The sequence below is a fragment of the Cucurbita pepo genome, chromosome 1 (genome assembly GCF_057944985.1).
Source record: "Cucurbita pepo subsp. pepo isolate OVF chromosome 1, ASM5794498v1, whole genome shotgun sequence".
Classification (NCBI taxonomy): domain Eukaryota; kingdom Viridiplantae; phylum Streptophyta; class Magnoliopsida; order Cucurbitales; family Cucurbitaceae; genus Cucurbita; species Cucurbita pepo.
In genome coordinates, this window is record NC_141798.1 from 12,744,311 (window position 1) to 12,766,144 (window position 21,834).

General features: G+C 35.1%; 1 pseudogene; it reads right to left on the bottom strand.

Moving 5' to 3' along the window:
- Positions 1–18,985: 18,985 nt before the first annotated feature.
- Positions 18,986–21,270, bottom strand: LOC147794790 (uncharacterized; annotated as a pseudogene).
- Positions 21,271–21,834: the final 564 nt, after the last annotated feature.

The following is a 21,834-nucleotide window of genomic DNA, read 5'->3' on the forward strand; positions in this document are numbered from 1 at the left end:
AATGATTGACATTTAATTTCAACCGAAATGTAACTCTAATTGGTTGTGATTTCTAAAAAAAAAATAGGATAAAAGAAAATGAAGATTTAATATATACCTTATTGATTAAATCTATCTTCACCTAAATCTCTAGTCAATCTCAAATGGGTAAAGGTCATTGTCATTTTTTTTTTTCCTCAAGTAAATCTGACAATTATTGTTTTTCTTTTTCTTTTTTGCAGTAACTTTACTTATGGGTTGAGGAGAGATAATTGTGGCGTAAGGTTGTTTTATTTTGTTTTTTTTTAATTAATTAATTAATTATTATTATTATTATTTTAATTATTTTTATAATTATTTTTATAATTATTTTTATTTGTTTATTTATTTATTTATTTTTGGGCTATTACAAAATATCTACTAATTGATTATTAGAGTTTACAAAATCAAAATAATATGTCTGATCAAATGATTACAATGTCTATATGTTTAGTTCTAGAATGATGAATAGAGTTTTTGGTTAAATTAATATCACTGTTATCACAAAATACCGTCACACTATCAAATTTTAATCAAAAATCATAAAAAGTTTTTTTTCATCTAAATAATTTGAGCACTAGCAACAAAATATTAGAGACGTTAGGACTAATTTCCAAACTGTGTTTCTTATCTAGTTTTCATTGCATAGCTAAAATCCAAAACTCTCATTTTCGGCATCTTGGTTCAATTTAAGAAACAAAAGCAAGATTATTAAATAAATTAATAAAAGAACTAGTTTTCACCTCTTGTTCGAAATCACCAATAATTAAGTTCTTGGGATGAGATAAGACATACTTTCCTTATTTTGTCCTTGATGAAAAACTTCTTCCTTCTTTTAATTTAAGCTCACTCCTTCATTAGAAACCATTTCTTTGCCTTTGTTACTAACAATTAAATCTCCAAAATTTCTTTTTAAATCATCACTACAAATAGACTCATTAGAAATATTACTAGAACATTCATCAAATATCACCTACATAAATTTCTCTAGAACTAAAATTCTATTATGTAAAACTCTTTACACGAATAACGAACAAAAAATACCAATATTCGTATTAGAATAAAATAACCAACAAAAATACCAATATTCGTGTTAGAATCAATTTTTTCGAGCTTTTGTTATTCAAATAAAACTTTCGAACCAAAAACTTTGAAATACCCCATATTTGAAATTTTATTATTCCAAAGTTTATAAGAAGTTTTATCTAAAGAGATCTAGTTAAAACTCTATTTGAAACATAACGGTATTAACGGCTTCCGCTAAAAAATATTTAGATAAATCATGTAAATTCTTGTAAAACATGATTTTTCCTTTCAACCACACCGTTTTGTTGAGGAGTCCTTCGAGATGAGAAGTTACGAGAAAAGCATTATCTTTACAGAAAAATTTCAAAGGATTATTTTGTTTATTATTTTGGTCTCCTTTATCTAACCTATTAATTTTTATAAAGTTTAAATTATTTGTAATTTTCTCCCAACTTAAAAAAGTAATAATGTGTATGATTACGAAAATTTAATTAAAAACAATTGATATAAAATCAACCTTTAATTTATATGACTATCTTTAAATATTATTTAATTTGAGAATTTTTCTCTAAAATAAATTTTGTATTTTATCTTATAAAAAAAGTTTAAGCTACCAAAAATAATATATTAACCACTAATCTGAACCTAATATATTTTATCATGACTCCAAATATTATCGAGAAATAAAAATTTATTCATTGTAACGATCCGAAATTTTTTACTTAATTTAAAGTCGCTACTATATTCGTACCATAAACATTGAATGCGGAAGACTTCGTTTAAATCCCATAAAACATAACTTTATCTTAAAACACAGCCATAGACTTACGTGTTTCGAAAACATCTTTAAAACGACACAACAAAAGACGAAACAAAATGAATAAGAGTTTAAGTTAAAAACATTCTAATCTAGCCTAAGTCTAAGAAAATAAATACCACTACCCTAAGCATGTGTCATGGTCTCGAGTTGCGATGCCGTCGTCAGTCGTACAGGAATGCCTTGTCTTAACCTGAAAAATGTAGTAGCACAAGGCTTGAGTATTTCTAGAATACTCAGTAAGTGACCCCTTATCGGGGTTATGCAACAATCACATGCAATGAAATGATGGGACCTATCTTTCGTTTCGTTTCGTTTTCCCTACGGTGCTGTCCTAACGGGTAATCGTGGACGTGTACCATATACTCTACACACAGCCCATACGTGCGAGTATGGGCTCACCAGTTAGTTCGCACACCGCTGGGCCACTTTCCTTATCTGGTGGGTATACTCTTGGAGTCCCTTATGCGGGACCCGTTAAAACTAGTAACCGACACGGCAACGCTATGCAAAGCATAACGATCATTGTCCTGCCATTGGATGTACGCGTCCGTACCCTCGTGATGGGATAGGGGTATCCCCCCAAATGCATGAATACACATAATGCATGAGGTCCCCCCCTACTTCTACATTTATCATTAATGATCATAATCCCCCGTCGCGTTTCATGCTTCATGTCATTCTCATTTTCAATTTACATTTCATACATATTTTTATTGGGGTTATGATTCCAGACAGTTTACCGTGTTTCATGTCATACAATTCATGCTGTTTACATTCAAATATTCCATACAATCATGCCATAATCACTTAGGAACCACATATCGTCACATGCATGACATATCACATCAAACTAAGCAGCATACATAGCATACATTCACGTTCACATGAGTTCGTACTTAAGCACATTAAACTAGCATACAATTTAATGACACGTGCAAATCTACGGGCACATGCCAACATACAACAAATAACGCGTAACCTACGGGTGAGCCACTTACGTGGCTAGTTTAAGTCGTTGTCACGAATATATTTTTAATGAAAGTTCGATTCCGTCCTTTGAAATCCGAGTCAACCTATATGACCCCATGACATTAGTTTCGGGTTTGAACTCTACAACATTGTTTCTCTAATTACATTAGTCCATTGTTAAAAGTATTGAAATGTTTTATTAAGTAGATATAGCTATTCAAGTTATTATTGGCTTTACTACCCTCTGTATTTAGCCTCTGTATTTACCTTTCCCTCTATATTTAGTTTGTGGTTTTTAATTGCAAATCTTCTTTTTTTTATCGGTTGCCTTTAAATTCTGTTCTCATGTACTCCAAATTTCCAATAGATCTCTGTTTCAAAAGTTTTCTTGGCCATTCTATCTTTAATCTTCTGACTATGGATAAAAATTTAATCTAATATTACTAATATGATGTGATTTACTAGAATCGTATAAATGATTGACATTTAGTTTCTAACTCAAAAGCTAGATGATTGTAATAATTTAATGAAAATCTAGCTATAATTGGTTGTGATTTCTAAAAAAATGGATGAAGATTTAATATATACGTTATTGATCAGATCATCTTCACGTAAAATCTACGGTGAATCTCAATTGGGTAAAGGTCATTCTCATCTCAACTGGTTAAAGGTCATTCTCATTTTTTTTTCTCAAGTAAATTTGACAATTATTGCTTTTCTTTTTCTTTTTGCAGTAACAGTTGCTTTCTGGTGTAAGGATGGATTGAGGAGAGATAATTCTGGGAAGAGATGAGAGGTTAGTGGAGTGAAGTGGGGAAATGTTTTTTTTTATTTATTTTAAATTAATTAATTAATTAATTAATTAATATTATTATTTTAACTATTTTTATAATTATTTTTATTTATTTATTTATTTTTGGGCTATTACATTTGGTTTATGAAAAAAAAAAAAAATCAGGTTCATAAAAGAAAAAGAAAAAAAAAATCCATATAAAAGAACACATAATATAATATTCTGTAATAAAAATTATTTTGTTTATTTTGTAAATCCATGGCTAGAGTACCATATTTTTATTTTTTTGGCTAAAGCATACGGACCACGGAATATTATCAACTTTGTAACTACTTGTGCATTTATGGGTAAGAACTGAATTCTATGGATAATTGTTTTATTACATGAAATCAATCCTTTATTTTATACCAAGTCTTACTAACCAAAATATAATATATTTATAAATCAGTTAATAATTATTTATATATATAAAATGAATAGTAAGTTTTATGAAAATTTTAGAAAAAATATTATATATATATATATATCCATTTATATATATATCCATTTTTATTTAAAAATTTAAATTGTTTGTAATTTCTTTTGAAACTTAAAAGAAAAAAAATTATAATATGAACTCTGTTATTAAAAAATTTAATAAAAAAAATAATTAAATGTGAAATTAGCATGACTCAAATATAATTGAAAAATAAAGAAAGTATTATCCATTTTATTTTAACATGACTTAAATTTTAAATTAGGAGACTCATTTATAATTTAATCCATTTTTTTTTCTAAAAAAAAGTAATTAAACATAAAAGTATTAAAATGAATACATTAATATGAAATTCAACTAAATGAATACACTATTACAAATATTTGTATATATATGTATATATAGAAAAAAAGTATTTAAACATAAAAGTATTAAAATGAATACATTAGTATGAAATTCAACTAAATGAATACACTATTGATATATAGATATAATTTATAAAGAAAAAAAAATCTTAATACTAACTAACCATATGAAAAGTATAACTTATTGAAGGTAAGAACCCTCCAAACTCTCTCGATATATAAAATCTCAAATAACAAGTGTTAATAATATATATATATATATATATATAAAACTCACAACAATAACCAATCACTCTTAAAAATACAATTAAGATGGAGAGAGTTTGGAAGACAAAGCAATCAAATTTCACATATCTACATAAATTTATAATTAAGGTGTAATTAAGATGGATCGCACAACATAAATTACATAAAATACAAAAAAATATAAGTCAAAGCAGCATACATATAAAATGCAGACTCGATCACCATTTGAAATTTCGAAGAAATGTCTCAAAGTCCGGATTCTCAAACAAAAAAATCTCATGTTGAAGGAGGGTGAAATGAAGAGGATGGTAGATCAAATTTAAGAACATATGGTTGCATGATTTTCTTGAGGTAATGTTCATTATTCTTTCAAACTTATGGGTCCTGTTGTGTTTCAATTTTTCCATGGCTGTTCATTATTTTTTGCTGTTCAAACTTCTAGGTTGGACTCAATATGGTTGGTGTTCATTATTCAAAAATCTAAAACTTAAATGGCTATTGAGCAGGTGTATTAATGTTAAACTTTAATGTTTAGTATTTCTCTGTTGTAGATTTACATGTTTCCTTATTATAAGGTTGAGTATAGGCTGGGATTAGCGGACCAATCAGTCAGCGTGGATGCTCCCTTATTAGTTTAGTTCAAACTTTAAGGAGACAAAAAGCTATGTGAAGTAGAAGAATGAAAAGGTGACGAAACGGATTTTGGAATTTATTGGAGCAAATTGAAATAGCAACCGGTTCAACGAGATCGCTAGTCTTGGATGTATCTTCTTGAAAGGAAAGGGGTCGACCATTTTGGTAAATACCAAAGTCAAGTCTAGCCGTGTTTTTTTATACATAAAAACAAGTAGTATTAAAAATAATTCGAGAAAACTGAATACTTTTACCCAATGTACTCAAACATGTAAAATATCCTTTAGAGCAAGATCATTTTGCAACTGTGCTTGGATGATATTATTTCTAGAACAATGAACACCAGTTTAGTATAATATATATCCCGAACAATGAACATCGATTTACACTCAGCTAACCAAAAAAGTAGGACTAACCTAAAAAATAGAGTTCCTCATGGATGCAAACAGGACCAAGAGTTGTCTCAAGAGGAAGCAAATCGTTGGAGGGAATGAAGATGGAAATGTGAGAAATGGATTGTTTGTACGATTTTGTTAAAGAATTGAGACGTGGGTTAGACTCGAGGTAGGGCATGACTTAGTTTGAAATGGAGGGGATGAAGACTGTACAGCAAAACTCTCAAATACAAAAACTCAATGAATAATAAAACTATATAATTAATTTATATTAAAAATACATCTTCTAACGAGAAATGGATTGTTTGTACGATTCTGATAAAGAATTGAGACGTGGGTCAGGCTCGAGGCGGGCGTGACTTAGTTTGAAATGGAGGAAACGAAGATTCCAGACCAAAACAATACAAAAACCCAATGATTAATGAATATAATAGCCCAAAAATAAACAAAGAAATAAAGAAATAAAAATAATTATAAAAATAGTTAAAACAATAATAATAATAAATAAATAAATTAATTAATTATTAAAAAAAAAAAAAAAACTTTTCTCCACCTCTCCACTAACCTCTTATTCCTTCCCATAATTATCTCTCCTCAACCCATCATTACGCAGAAAGTAACACTTGAGAATGACTTTTACCCAATTGAGATTCACAGGAGATTTAAGTGAAGATAGATCTGATCAACAAGGTATATATTAAATGTTTATTTTCTTTTATCCTATTTTTTTTTAGAAATCACAACCAATTATAGTTAGATTTTCATTGAATTATTACCATGATCTAGCCTTGAATTAGAAACTAAATATCAATCATTCATACCATTCCAGTAAATCCGTCAAATTAGTAATATTAGATTAAATTTTTATCAGCAGCCAAATGAATAGATTAAAGATAGAATGACCAGGAAAACCTCTGGGAAACACTGAGATAAGGAAAGATTTGGAAACAGAGATCCACTCGACATTTGGAATACATGAGAACACAATTAAGAGGCAGGGTAAATACAAAGAGTAGTAAAGCACAAGATAACTTGAAATAGCTGTATCTACTTTCTTATACAACATTAACCATGAAAAATAAGATAGTTGATAAAAATATAATCATAGATATATAACATTTCAATACTTTTAACAATGGACCAATGTAAATTAGAGAAATAATGTTGTAGAGTTCAAACCCGAAACTAATGTCATGGGCTCATATAGGTTGACCCGGATTTCAAAGGATGGAATCGAACTTTCATTAAAGATATATTCGTGACAACGACTTAAGCTAGCCAGATAAGTGGCTCACCCGTCGTAGGTTACGCGTTATTTGCTGTATGTTGGCGCGTGCCCGTGGATTTGCACGTGTCATTAAATTGTATGCTAGTTTAATGTGCTTGAGTACGAACTCATGTGAAAGTGAATGTATGCTATGTATGTTGCTTAGTTTGATGTGATACGTTATGCATGTGACGATATGTGGTTCCTGAATGATTATGACATTGATTGTATGGAATATGTGAATGTAAACCGCATGAATTGTATGACATGAAACACGATAAACTGTCTGGAATCATAACCCCGATAGAAATATGTATGAAATGTGAATTGAAAATGAGAATGACATGAAGCATGGAACGTGACAGGGGGGTTATGATCATTAATGATAAATATAGAAGTAGGGGAACCTCATGCATTCTGTGTGTTCATACATCTGGGGGGATACCCCTATCCCATCATGAGGGTACGGACGCGTACATCCAATAGTACAACAACGATCGTTATGCTTTGCATAGCGCTGCCGTGACGGTTCTAGCTTTAACGAGCCCCAGCATGAGGGGCTCCCAGAGTATGCCCACCGAATAGGGAAAGTGGCCCAGCGGTGTGTGAACTAGCTTGTAAGCCCATACTCGCACGTATGGGCTGTGTGTAGAGTATATGGTACACGTCCACGATTACCCGTTAGTACAGCACCGTAGGGAAAACGAAACGAAATGAAACGAAAGATAGGTCCCATCATTTCATTGCATGTGATTGTTGCATAACCCCGATAGGGGGTCCTTACTTAGTATTCTAGAAATACTCATGCCTCGTGCTACTACATTTTTCAGGTTAAGGCAAGGCATTCCTGTACGGCTGACGACGACATCGTAACTCGAGACCATGACACATGCATAGGGTAGTGGTATTTATTTTCTTAGACTTAGGCTAGACTAGGATGTTTTAAACTTAAACTCTTATTCATTTTGTTTAGTCTTTTGTTGTGTCGTTTTAAAGATGTTTTCGAAACACGTAAGTCACATGGCTGTGTTTTAAGTTTAAGGTTATGTTTTATGGAATTTAAATGAAGTCTTTCGCAATCAATGTTTATGGTACGTATACAGTAGCAACCTTAAATTAAGTAGAAAATTTTGGGTCGTTACAATAAAACTACATAATTAGTTTATATTAATAACTATGACTAGAAAGGGATTGTTGGTACGATTTTGATAAAGAATTAAGACATGGGTTGGACTCGGGGTGGGGCATGACTCAGTTTGAAATGGAAGGGATATGTAAGAACTGGACTAACTCGATGACTCTAAAAGACAGGGTAATTTTTTTGCAAAATAAAAAAATTGAAATTTAAAAAATAATTTACATTATACCAAAATAGTGTGCATAAATTAGTAATTTAAAGTACAACATAATGGTTGAAACACAAAATGAGGAACCGACCCAAAACATTTTAAGACAAAAGGGTTGAGGATGACAGGTGAGGTTAGTCTGTGGCACCTTCTCTAGAGTCCACTCCCGACCTCGACCAACTCTTTATCACCAGAAAAAAAAATGAAGAATAAGGAATGAGTAGAAAGACTCAATAAGTAGCCTACTTATAGGCTCTTAATTGTGTCCTTGATATGTTAGGGTACCACATTCTTTGTTCTTGTTCTTGTTATTGTTATCGTTATTGTTATGAGTACTTAGGCCCTCGATGTAATAACCCAAAAATAAATAAAGAAATAAAGAAATAAAAATAAATATAAAGAGTAGTTAAAATAATAATAATAATAAATAAATAAACAAAAAAACATTACTCTCCTCAACCCATCCTTATGCAGTGCAAAAGGAAACAAAAAATTTACTTGGAAAAAAAAAAAGATGAGAATGACCTTTACCGAGTTGAGATTCCCTGGAAATTTAGTGAAGATAGATTTGATCAATAAGGTATATATTAAATCTTCATTTTCTTTTATCTTTTTTTTTATCCTATTTTTTAGAAATCACAACTTAGATCTTCGTTGAATTATTACAATGGTCTAGCTTTGAGTTAGAAACTAAATGTCAATCATTTATACGATTCTAGTCAATCACCCCACATTAGTAATATTAGATTAAATTTTTAACAGTAACCAAATGAATAGATTAAAGATAGAATGACCAAGAAAACTTATGAATAGGAAACACAGAGAGAAGGAAATAGGGAACACAGAGATAAGGAAACACTGAGATAAGGAAATATTTGGAAATAGAGATCCACCGTAAATTGGGAATACATGAGAACAAAGTTAAAATGCAACTGATAATTAAAATAGAGATCTACTCTAAATTGGGAATACATGAGAACAGAGTTAAAATGCAACTGATTAAAAAAAAAAAATTGGGAATTAAAAGCCACACATTAAATAAGTGAAAGGTAAATACAAAGGGTAAATATAGAGAGTAGTAAAGCCCATAATAACTTGAAATAGCTGTATCTACTTTCTTATACAACAGTAATCAAGAAAAATAAGATTGTTAATAAAAATATAATTATAGATATATAACATTTCAAGACTTTTAACAATCGGCCAATGTAAATTAGAGAAACAACGTTGTAGAGTTCAAACCCGAAACTAATGTCATGGGCTCATATAAGTTGACCCAGATTTCAAAGGACGGAATCGAACTTTCATTAAAGATATATTCGTGACAACGACTTAAGCTAGCCAAGTAAGTGGCTCACCCGTCGTAGGTTATGCGTTATTTGTTGTATGTTGGCACGTGCCCGTGGATTTGCACGTGTCATTAAATTGTATGCTAGATTATTGTGCTTAAGTACGTAGTCATGTGAACATGAATGTATGCTATGTATGTTGTTTAGTCTGATGTGATGTGTAATGCATGTGACGATATGTTGTTCTTGATTGGTTATGGCATGATTGTATGGAATGTTTGAATGTAGACAGCATGAATTGTATGACAGACACGGTAAACTGTCTGAAATCATAACCCCGATAGAGATATGTATGAAATGTGAATTGAAAAATGAGAATGACATGAAGCATGGAACGTGACAGGGGGGTTATGTTCATTAATGATAAATGTAGAAGTAGGAGGGACCTCATGCATTATGTGTGTTCATGCATCTGGGGGGATACCCCTATCCCATCACGAGGGTACGGACGCGTACATCCAATGGCAGGACAACGATCGTTATGCTTTGCATAGCGCTGCCGTGACGGTTACTGGTTTTAACAGGTCCAGACATAAGGGGCTCCAAGAGTATGCCCACCGGATAAGGAATGTGGTCCACCGGTGTGCGAATTAGCTGGTGAGCCCATACTCGCATGTATGGGCTGTGTGTAGAGTATATGGTACATGTCCACGATTACTCGTTAGGACAGCACCGTAAGGAAAACGAAACGAAACGAAATATAGGTCCCATCATTTCATTGCATGTGATTGTTGCATAACCCTGATAGGGGGTCACTTACTGAGTATTCTAGAAATACTCAAGCCATGTGCTACTACATTTTTCAGGTTAAGGCAAGACATTCCTGTACGGCTGACGATGGTATCGCAACTCGTGACCATGGCACATGCATAGGGTAGTGGTATTTGTTTTCTTAGACTTAGGCTAGACTAGGATGTTTTTAACTTATAACTCTTATTCATTTTATTTAGTATTTTGTTGTGTTGTTTTAAAGATGTTTTCGAAACACGTAAGTCCATGGCTGTGTTTTAAGATAAATGTTATGTTTTATGAAATTTTAATGAAGTCTTCCGCATTCAATGTTTATGGTACGTATACAGTAGCGACCTTAAATTAAGTAGAAAATTTCGGGTCGTTACACTCAAGTTCTTATTCTTGACTTGGGGTTCTTATCTTGATCTATCGTGAGGACCTTTGTCCTTGGATTCTAAAACCTTTGTTTTCCTTTGGACTTTAGTACCATGGTTCTACGTTCTTGTCCTTAGAACTAGAATCTTTATCCATGTTCTAGACCTTGATCTTTCTCTTGTTCTTGGTTTTTATTTTGTTCTTGATTCGTTCTCCAAGACACTCCCTAGGTGATAAGCGCCAACAATGCTAGATTTTGTAAAGTTAGAGGTCTTTCTAGAATCCTTGCAAACTTTCACAAAGAAAACTAACTTAACGAATTGATTCCAACCAAGAACTGGTTAAGAGATTAATAACTCTTAGATCGAACTTGAAATCTATGATGGTTACTCTTAGATTCCAAGACGATTTAATCCAGAATTAACTTGATCGGAACTAATCTAATGAATCATTTAAACATCAAACCTAAATCAAGGTTTCAAAAAACAAAAAAACACCAAAAAGGTATGAAGAAAAAGTTTTGTTTGTATTTCATAATTGATTCTCAACATCAATATTACATACTTTAAATAGGCCAAAAAGTAACCTAAACAAACTACAATTACCAATAAAAGCTAGTAAATACAAACCAAAGAAAATAAGGCAGGACATAAATTGTCTTAATGGGTAGTTCTAACAAAGACAAAAGTCTTCTAATCACTTTCCAATGTCAAGTGAAGTTTATTGCCACTCCATTATTTTTTGATTTGATAGGCTAATGCTCTAAAGATTTTTTCTCTCAAAACTCTTTGTTTCAACTTGTACATTAGCTAGCCTTTGAAGATGCAATGTATAGGCATTTTGAATCTTCTTAACCTTACTTCTTGTAATCGGTCCTTTGGGTACCTGTAAAGGGTTAGTAGTTGAATTCATATCATCCCTTTTTTTTTTAAAGAATTTGTCCTCAAATCAAGTTCATTCCCTACATCAAATGGAGTCAAATCAGCCACGTTAAAAGTAGAACGTACATTGTACTCACATGTGAGATCTAGCTTGTATGCATTGTCATTGATCTGCCCTAGTACTTGAAAATGACCATCTCCTCTTGGTTGAAGTTTAGATTTTCTCTTATTTGGAAACTTTTCCTTTTGTAGATGAACCCAAACATCGTCACCTTATTTAAAAATCAATTTCTTTCTTCCTTAGTTCTTGGGAGTAACTAGTTTTTTATTTATTTTTTATTTATTTTATTTATTTTTTTTTTCAACTCTTTCTTTTATGTCTTTGTGATATATTTTTTTTTTTTTTTTTTTAAGTATTCGGCTCTTGAAGAAGCTGCATCATTAGCAAACATATTAGGTAGCAAAGGTGATAAATCCAGAGGAGTTAACGGATTACTTTTGTTGCGTAAAATGGAGGTTTAGACGTCGATTTCGTAGGGTTTGGCCTCGCTGGAGTTTCGTCGGATTTTCACTGTCTTCTTCGTTTTTCCTTATCGTTTTTTCTTCTTTGCAGGTGTCTTGGGGTGGCTGAAGGTCGGGATCAAGTTTCCTTGGCGACCCAGACTTCGGCCGCCCTTTGTGGGTCGTGTGGGAACGAAAACTCCGGCGAACGCCGGAGTTTTCGGACTTGCTGACGACTCCATTTTTTTTTTCCGATCCGTTACATTACCTACCCCTAAAAAGAATTTTCGTCCTCGAAAGTCTCGAACTTCTGGATCAACTCGGGATATTTTTCCTTTATTTCCTCCTCTCGTTCCCACGTAGTTTCCTCGATTTGGTAGTTACGCCACAATACCTTAACGAAACCTATGTTTCTATTACATAAGGCTTTCACTTCTCGGGCTAGGATTTTTGTCGGTTTCTCCTGATAACTTAAATTTTCCTCGATTTCGAGGGGTTTGTAGTCTATTACGTGTGTAGGGTCTACAATATATTTCCTTAACATGGACACATGAAATACATCGTGTACACTTGAGAGTGAAGGTGGTAAAGCTAGTTTGTGGCCTACTGAACCTACTCTTTCTAAAATTTCGAACGGTCCGATACATTGGGGGCTTAGTTTCCCCTTTCGTCTGAATCTTAGAATGCCTTTCATAGGAGCTACTTTTAGGAACACTAGGTCTCCCTCATCGAACTCTAAATTCCTGCTTCTAACGTCGGCGTAACTCTTTTGCCTACTCTGTACGGTGCGCATCCTTACTCTAATTTTCTGTATTGCCTCATTGGTGATGTGGACCAGCTCAGGGGTCCTACTAGTTCTCGTTCTCCTACTTCATCCCAGCACAATGGGGATCTACACCGTTTTCCATACAACGCTTCAAAGGATGTCATCCCAATGGTTGCTTGGAAACTGTTGTTGTAAGAGAATTCCATTAAGTGTAGTTTAGTGTCCCAACTACTTGTGAAATCCATAACACATGCCCGAAGCATGTCTTCCATGATTTGGTTTAATTGTTTCGTTTGGCCATCATTTTGTGGGTGAAAGGCGGTGCTAAAGTCGAGGCGGGTACCCAACACTTTTTGGAGTCTGTGCCAAAAGGCCGACGTGAACCGCAGGTCCCAATCCGACACAATAGACACCGGAACTCCATGTAACCTCACAATTTCTTTAACATACAATTGAGCCCAGTTGTCTACCGTATATGTTGCCTTACCCAGGAGGAAATGAGCCGACTTTGTCAGATGATCTACAACCCCCCAAATTACTGTGTAGCCCTCTAGTGTTTTGGGTAGGCCTACCAATGAAATCCATAGCAATGTTTTCCATTTCCATTATGGTATGCTTAGAGGTTGTAATAGCCTGACAGTTTTCTGCCTGGGGGCTTTTACTTGTTGGCACACCAGACATTTACTCACGTATTCCGCGATATCCTTTTTCATACTTCGCTACCAGAAGTGTTGTTTCAAGTTTTGATACATCTTTGTTCCACCTGGATGTATCAAGAAGGGTGAGTTGTGTGCCTCGGTTAGGATTTCGTTCTCTATTTCCCTTACCGGTGGGACACATAAACGCCCTTGACATTATAGTTCGTCATCTATTGAGTCCTCACGTTGTGAGTTTATGATCCTTTGTCTGAGCGTGGGACGCACTGTCAGTTGGGCTATTTGAGCTGCCACCTCTTTGGTTACTACCGCTATGTCAGCTCATTCAAAATCAGTTCACACTCGTGGCTCCCTTGTGATGAGGGCCGACGAGTGTACTGCTTTTTGACTTAGTGCATCAGCGACTACGTTTGCTTTTCCAGGGTGGTACTGGATATCTATGTCGTAATCTTTTACCAGCTCTAGTCATCTACGTTGTCTCATGTTCAATTCTTTTTGTGTGAACAAGTATTTTAGGCTTTTATGGTTCGTATAAATTTGGGTCTCTTCGGCATACAGGTAGTGTCGCGAAATTTTTAACGCGAACACCATTGTCGCCATCTCCAAATCATGTGTAGGATAGTTTTTCTCACAATCCTTTAGTTGGCGTGATGCATACGCAACCACCTTGCACTGTTGCATCACTGTAAATCACGTATCCTACAGAACTTTCTGGAACCGTGAGCACTGGGGCAGACACTAGTCTTTTTTTTAGTTCTTGAAAGCTGGCCTCACAAGTCTCGTTCCAAACGAAGGGTACACCTTTCTTTGTCAATTGGGTGAGAGGCATGGCTATTCTAGCAAAGTCTTGAACAAACCTTCGATAGTAACCCGCCAATTCAAAGAAACTTCGTATCTCGGTGACCGTAGTTGGGCGTTTTCATTTCGTGACAACTTCTATCTTGTTGGAATCTACTAAAATTCCGTCTTTAGACACTACGTGCCCCAAAAACGAAACCTGTCGTAGCCAAAATTCGCACTTGGAGAATTTGGCATACAACATGTTCTCCCTTAAGATAGTTAGGGCTTTGCGAATGTGCTTTTGGTGTTCTAGGTCCGTTTTCGAGTATATGAGGATGTCGTCTATGAACACGATCACAAACAAGTCTAAGCACTCCTTAAATACTCGGTTCATTAATTCCATGAATACCGCTAGGGCATTAGTGAGACCAAAAGACATTACCACAAACTCATAGTGGTCATATCTGGTTCGAAAGGCTGTTTTCGGTATCTCTTCATTTTTAATCTTAATTTGATGGTATCCTAATCGAAGATCTATTTTGGAAAACACCGTCGCCTCTTGAAGTTGGTCAAATAGGTTCTCGATGCGGGGTAATGGGTATTTTTTTCTTTACCGTCCTCTTGTTTAATTTTCTATAATCAATGCATAGACGCATAGAGCTGTCTTTCTTTTTGACAAACAACACTGGCGCTCCCCAAGGGGATATGCTAGGTCGAATGAAGCCTTTATCTAATAGGTCTTGCAGTTGTGATTTAAGTTCTGCTGGTGCCATGCGGTATGGGGCCTTAGAGATGGGTCACGTTCCTGGTTCCAGTTCTATTCCAAAGTCTACCTCTCACGATGGAGGGATTCCCGGGAGGTCCTCCGGGAAGACGTCTATAAATTCGTTTACTATGGGTACTGTATCTATTGGTTTTTCCTTTCCTTTTGTGTTTACTGTACATGCTGGAAACGCCCACCCCCCCTTGTTGTACCAGGCGTCTCGCTTTCATCATCGATATTATTTTTGGGGTGGTACCTGTGAAGGTTCCTTTAAACTTAAAGGTAAGTCTGTTTGGAGGTGTGAATATCACCACTTTCTTATGGCAATCTATGCTAGCAAAGTTTTCGTCTAGCCAGTCCATTCCTAATATGACGTCAAAATCCGTCATATCCACTACTTTTAAGTCTACGTGGATGGTTTGTCCAGCTATTACCACTTGTCCGTCTTTTACTCTAATTTTCGTAACTAGGTCTACCCCTACTGGGGTACCAACCGACAATACGTACATTAAGGGTTCTAACTAAGTTTATGATTTATTTATAACATTCCCTACATTCTACCATATAATTCAGATAAAAGAAAACATAAATATCGTGACGTAAAGGCATGCATTGACACCAGATCACATCACAACACAAAATCATACAGTATCATGTCATTCAACATTTAAAGCCAACCACATTAAATATATCAAAAAAATTATACATCCCTCATACTACGTAAGGTGTACCTTACAACAACAGGGCATCGGTAATTGGACCGTGGAACATGCCAAGCCTACTTTGTAGGCTAGTCTACAAGATCTATAACCTAGAGCTCTGATACCAACTGTAACAACCATAAATTTTACCTATTTAATCTAAGGTCATTACTATACTTTGACATGCAGAATTTACATTAAATGGGCCCTGATCATAAATGTGATTTACACTCGCCTTTTATTACCTTGTGAAATAGAAAACGATTACAAGAGAAAGAAAAAAAAAAAAACATTATTGAAATAAGGGAAAAAGAACAAAAACAAATGAATGTCTTACTCTACCCTAAGATTTATTATGTAAATACAATTCAACCTATGCTAACCTATACTAATGATGCAAACCGAATTCAATCTAGACTACGAAATGGAAAAACAACTACCCTATGCATGTGCCACAGTCCCGGGGTGTATGATGCCGCCGTCGATGTCACATGGGTGCCTTGCCCTTATCTGAAAAGTAAAGTAGCACGAGGCTTGAGTATTACTAGAATACTCAGTAAGTGGCTCCCTATTGGGGTTATGCACCAAACACATGCAATGATATGATGGGACCTATCTTTTCGTTTCGTTTTTCCTACGGTGCTGTCCTAACGGGTAAACTTTGGACGTGTACCATATACTCTACACACAGCCCATACGTGCGAGTATGGGCTCACCAACTAGTTCGCACACCGCTGGGCCACTTTCCTTATCCGGTGGGCATACTCTAGGAGCCCCTTATGCCAGAACCTGTTAGAACTAGTAACCGTCATAGCAGCGCTATGCAAAGCATAACGGTCATTGTCTTGCCATTGGATGTATGCGTCCGTACCCTCGTGATGGGATAGGGGTATCCCCCAAATGCATGAACACACATAATGCATGAGGTCCCCATTACTTCTACATTTAACATTAATGAACATAACCCCCCTTGTCACGTTCCATGCTTACATGTCATTCTCATTTTCAATTTACGTATCATACATATTTCTATCGGAGTTATGTTTCCAGGCAGTTTACCATATTTCATGTCATACAATTCATGTTGTTTACATTCAAATATTCCATACAATCATGCCATAATCATTCAAGAACAACATAACGTCACACGCATTACATAACACATCAGACTAAACAGCATACATAGCATACATTCACGTTCACATGATTACATTCTTAAGCACAACCTATCATACGATTTAATGACACGTGCGAATCCACGGGCATGTGCCAACAAACAGCAAATAACGCGTAACCTACGACGGGTGAGCCACTTACTTGGTAGGCCTTAGCCGAAGTACTCCCTAAAATATAAACGTAAGCTCCTAGCTCCTCGTAAACATTCTACGCTCCCGTTGGTGGTTGGTTCCTATTGTATCATTCGACACATTCGTTAGTATTTCACAAACATAATTAATTTCAAACTTGAATTTGTGAAATACGACCTTAAAATGATCTATTTTACCTTAAACGGGGCTGAAACTAAGTCCGGGAGGGTCGGAACGGTGACAAATGGGCTGAAAACAGGTTTTTTGAGCCAAATAAGCCCCTGGAGCCGAGAAGCCGCCGCCGAGTCGATCAACCCGTCGGAGCCAACGGGTGTCGCGCTGCAAACGTGCCACATGGCACAACCAGAGGGCGACGTGTGTGCAGCGGTCTCGGATCGAGGTGCGGGTTGATGGGTCGCTCGCGGTTTATGGGCCGGCCTGGCTGAAGGACGTGTAGGTGCGCTGGGCTGTGCGTGTTGGGCGTTGGACTGTGCTTGCGGGTCTCGGGTCGGTTGGGTTTTTGTTCTCGGGTTGTGGCTGGTGGGTTAGGCCGTACTTGGGCTTACAGGTTTGGGCTGAGGCGACTGGGCCACGGGAGTCGTCGGGTGTTGGGCTGACTTACGGTTGTTGGACTCGGTTCGGGTCGCGAGATCCGGCCCTTGGGTCAAACTTCGTCTCCTTCACTCGGTTGCCTGCGGTTCTTTCCGACGACCTCTCTCTCTCCTCATTAACGTCGTTTCGACGTTTTTTCCTCCTGTTTTTCCTCCATTCCCGAGTCTCTTTCTCCCCCTAATTCCGTTTTTGGTATTGGTTTGGTTCATAAAGGTCTCACACTCCCGGATCTGGAAGGGTTCGAAAATCCGACGTTTCGTCTCCCTTGCCGATGGTGTACAACGTGTAGGACTCGTTTAAATCTACCCCTGATGTGTGCAAAAGGCTCTGAGATTACTTTTGTTATGGAGGTTTAGACGTCGATTTCGTAGGGTTTGGCCTCGCCGGAGTTTCGTCGGATTTTCACTGTCCTCTTTATTTTCCCTTCTCTTTTTTGCTTCTTTGCAGGTGTCTTGGGTTGGCTAAAGGTCGGGATCGAGTTTCCTTGGTGACCTAGACTTCGGCTGCCTTTGTGGGTTGTGTGGGAGCGAAAACTCCGGCGTTCGCCAGAGTTTTCGGACCTGCCGACGACTCCGTTTTTTTTTCTTCGATCCGTTACACAAGATAAAGTTTTTGCCCAAGTACAAAAAACATAAAGTAGTTCACAAAATACAAAATTCACAAAGTTTGGCTTCAAGTTTATCATGTAGATAAGGTATCATCTTCAAATTCATCATTGGCATGAATAAGGCATGCATCACTTTATTCACCTATATAAATATACAAAATATATATGAATATATGATTATGTGAACACTTTAATTAACTAATGAAAAAATTATTTCATTAATTTAAATAAATAAACTTCAAAAATTACATACCGATAATCACTTTGTCGGATGACCAAGCAACTGTACTACCCACAACTTCTTCAATACATGTCATTTCTGACGTAGGCCGCCACAAATAGGTATTGCATTTCTTTGGTATATCAACTCATACTCTAATAGCATGCGGTCCAATAGGGATGTGATGAACAAGAGCAGTTGGATCATTAGAAGACCATCGTCCTTCTACAATAATCTCTCCTGAGTCATGCCAATCTAGTAACTTGCACTTAATTTGAGTATTATTATTGATGCTTTACCAGAAGAAAAATAAAAACATTAAAAACATTGAGAATTTGCTAGTAATAATGAAATCAATAATTTTATTCGTTAAATTAGAAAATCAACTTAAGGTAGGAGAAGGTATTGTCAAATTTGAATGGATGTTTGTTGATTTTGGTATACTTCCAATACCATTGGAGGCTTCCTCGATTAGGTCAATCTATGAAAATTTTAATAAAAATATATATGGAATAAATAAACTCACAATAGAATGAATGTGAAGTTTGTATAACTTAATTTTAAAAAAAATGTACCTGTTTCTTCATAAAACTCGAGAACATTAGTTTCATTTCCATCATTTCTTCCCTCATCTTCAAATATTCTTTCTCAAGAATCATGTATCTATTTTCTTGTTGAGACAAGAGAGACAATTTAGAACGAGTCACTCCAAATCTAAGTCCTCTTACATGCCCACAATTCGGTCCAAGAACTTTACTCAAGACATCATCAACAATACTATTTGATGAAGTTTTTGTCTCAACCTCGGCTTGTTCAATGCGCTCCTACCAAGAAAGTATATCAAATACATAATGCAATTCTTACATTTAAAAAATGTCAATTGTCCATAATTGCTTCACACATCTTATAAGTCAACAGACATGATAAAAAAAAACATCTCAACAAAGTCAGTTGTTTGTTTAGTGCTCATATTAATAAAAGACCACTTCAACCACCCATTTCATTTACATTATAAACAAGAGATATCAACGAACACAATACTTCCAAACTTTTCACATATCCAATAAAGTATAAAAAAAGAGTCATTTTCAAACAAGTTTAACACATGTTATAAGAAAAAAAATCCCATAGTATGCAACTACGTCCATAACTTGCGATTTATCCTTTGCACTAGATCTACACAATGTAGCTGCATCTACAGAAACACCACTATTTTGGGTTGATTTTTCCACTCTTATCTAAAATCGTTGTCCATTAATGTTGATTTTTCCACTCTTTATCTAAAATCGTTGAACATTAATGATGTACCCCGTGTAAGACATTGCACATTTTCTTGGTCCATTTGCAAGCCATTTTAACAAGTCAGAGTAAACTACAATAGATGAATCTATTTGAATCTGGTAAGAATAAAAATAACTACTTGTTAGGTAGACTGTGTTGTAGTTTTGTACCTTTAATGGTTCATGGAATAGTATGCTACATTACCTTAGATTTTAATCCTGATGGAAATTGTTTTGCATGAATAGTATGCTACATTACCTTAGATTTTAATCCTGATGGAAATTGTTTTGCATGAATCTTCGAAAGTAGACTAGAATCTTTTGCTAGTCTATGATCTAAGATCATGAGTTCATCCATATGCTGACCAGATGAATTACAATGTAATATTGATTTATGTTAAACAAATAATAAATGGTACACAACTTAACTCATTGGATAAACGGTTCCACCACTACTGTGTTGAACAAGACATATCAATGTGCATTTTCTAGTACATCATCGGGTAATGTAATTGAAGTCCCAGCTGATATAGGACGACATTCTAGAATGACACCATTTTCATATTATTGATTACGATGTTCATTATGTGCAACTTCAATCGAGTGTTTAAAATACATTTTTGAAAAGTCTACACATTCATCCGCTACATAGCACGCTGCAATGCACCCTTCTGGTCGTGCTTTGTTCCGTACATAACTTTTCAATACCTTCATATATCTAAACGAGACATAAAGATTATGAAGATGACCACAATTACTACCAACGTGATATTAAGAAGCAAATAATTCACCTTTCGAATGGGTACATCCAGCGATATTGAACAGGACCACATATATGAGCTTCACGTCCCAAATGGATAACCAAGTGTATCATTATATCAAAGAATGAAGGTGGAAAGTACCTTTCAAGAAGGCAGAAAATGTCCACTACCTCTTTTTCAAGGTGTAACATAATTTCTCTCAATGACACGTTGGCATAGTCTATTAAAGTATAAACATAGCTTATATATTGCATGTCTTGGACCTTTTGGGAGCAAGCCTCTAAGCACCACAGATAAAAGTTGTTGCATCAATACATGACAATCACGAGACTTCAATCCATCACTTTGCAATCTTGTAATGATACACACTTTGAAATGTTGGAACTGTATCCATCAGGCAACTTTAGATTATACAACCTTGAACAAAATAATTTCTTCTCAAACTTCGACAATGTATGTGGAGCAGGAGGTAGGTAAGTTCGACCACCTCGCTCTTGAGGATATAGGTCTGGCCGAATTTTCAAAAGTTGTAAATCTTTTCTTGCATTAATTCCATCTTTTGACTTTCCATTTATTTCTAATAAAGTACCTACAATACTCTCACATACATTCTTTTCTACGTGCATGACATCCAAGTTGTGGTGTATTGGTAATTCCTACCCAATAAATTATATTTAAAATTGTTAGTGGCCAAAGTTTGAAACTTAATAACTTGAAACTCAATAAAATACACCATAAATTTAGAGTTTGTCAACCTTCCAATATGGTAGATGGAAGAAAATGGATCGCTTCTTCCACCCTTGACTTGTGCATTGTTTCTTACTCTTTCTTTTTAAGCTTTCACATTTTCCCCAATAATTTTCAAAGTCTCGAAGTTTGGTATAAATTGCACTACTTGTTGCAATTTTGAGAGGTAATTTGTAACGACCCGAAATTTTCTACTTAATTTAAGGTCGCTACTATATACGTACCATAAACATTGAATGTGGAAGACTTCATTTAAATTTCATAAAACATAACCTTTATCTTAAAACACAGCCATGGACTTACGTGTTTCAAAAACATCTTTAAAACGACACAACAAAAGACCCGAAATAAAAGAAATAAGAGCTTAAGTTAAAAACATCCTATTCTAGCCTAAGTCTAAGAAAATAAATACCACTATCCTATGGGATCTATCTTTCATTCCA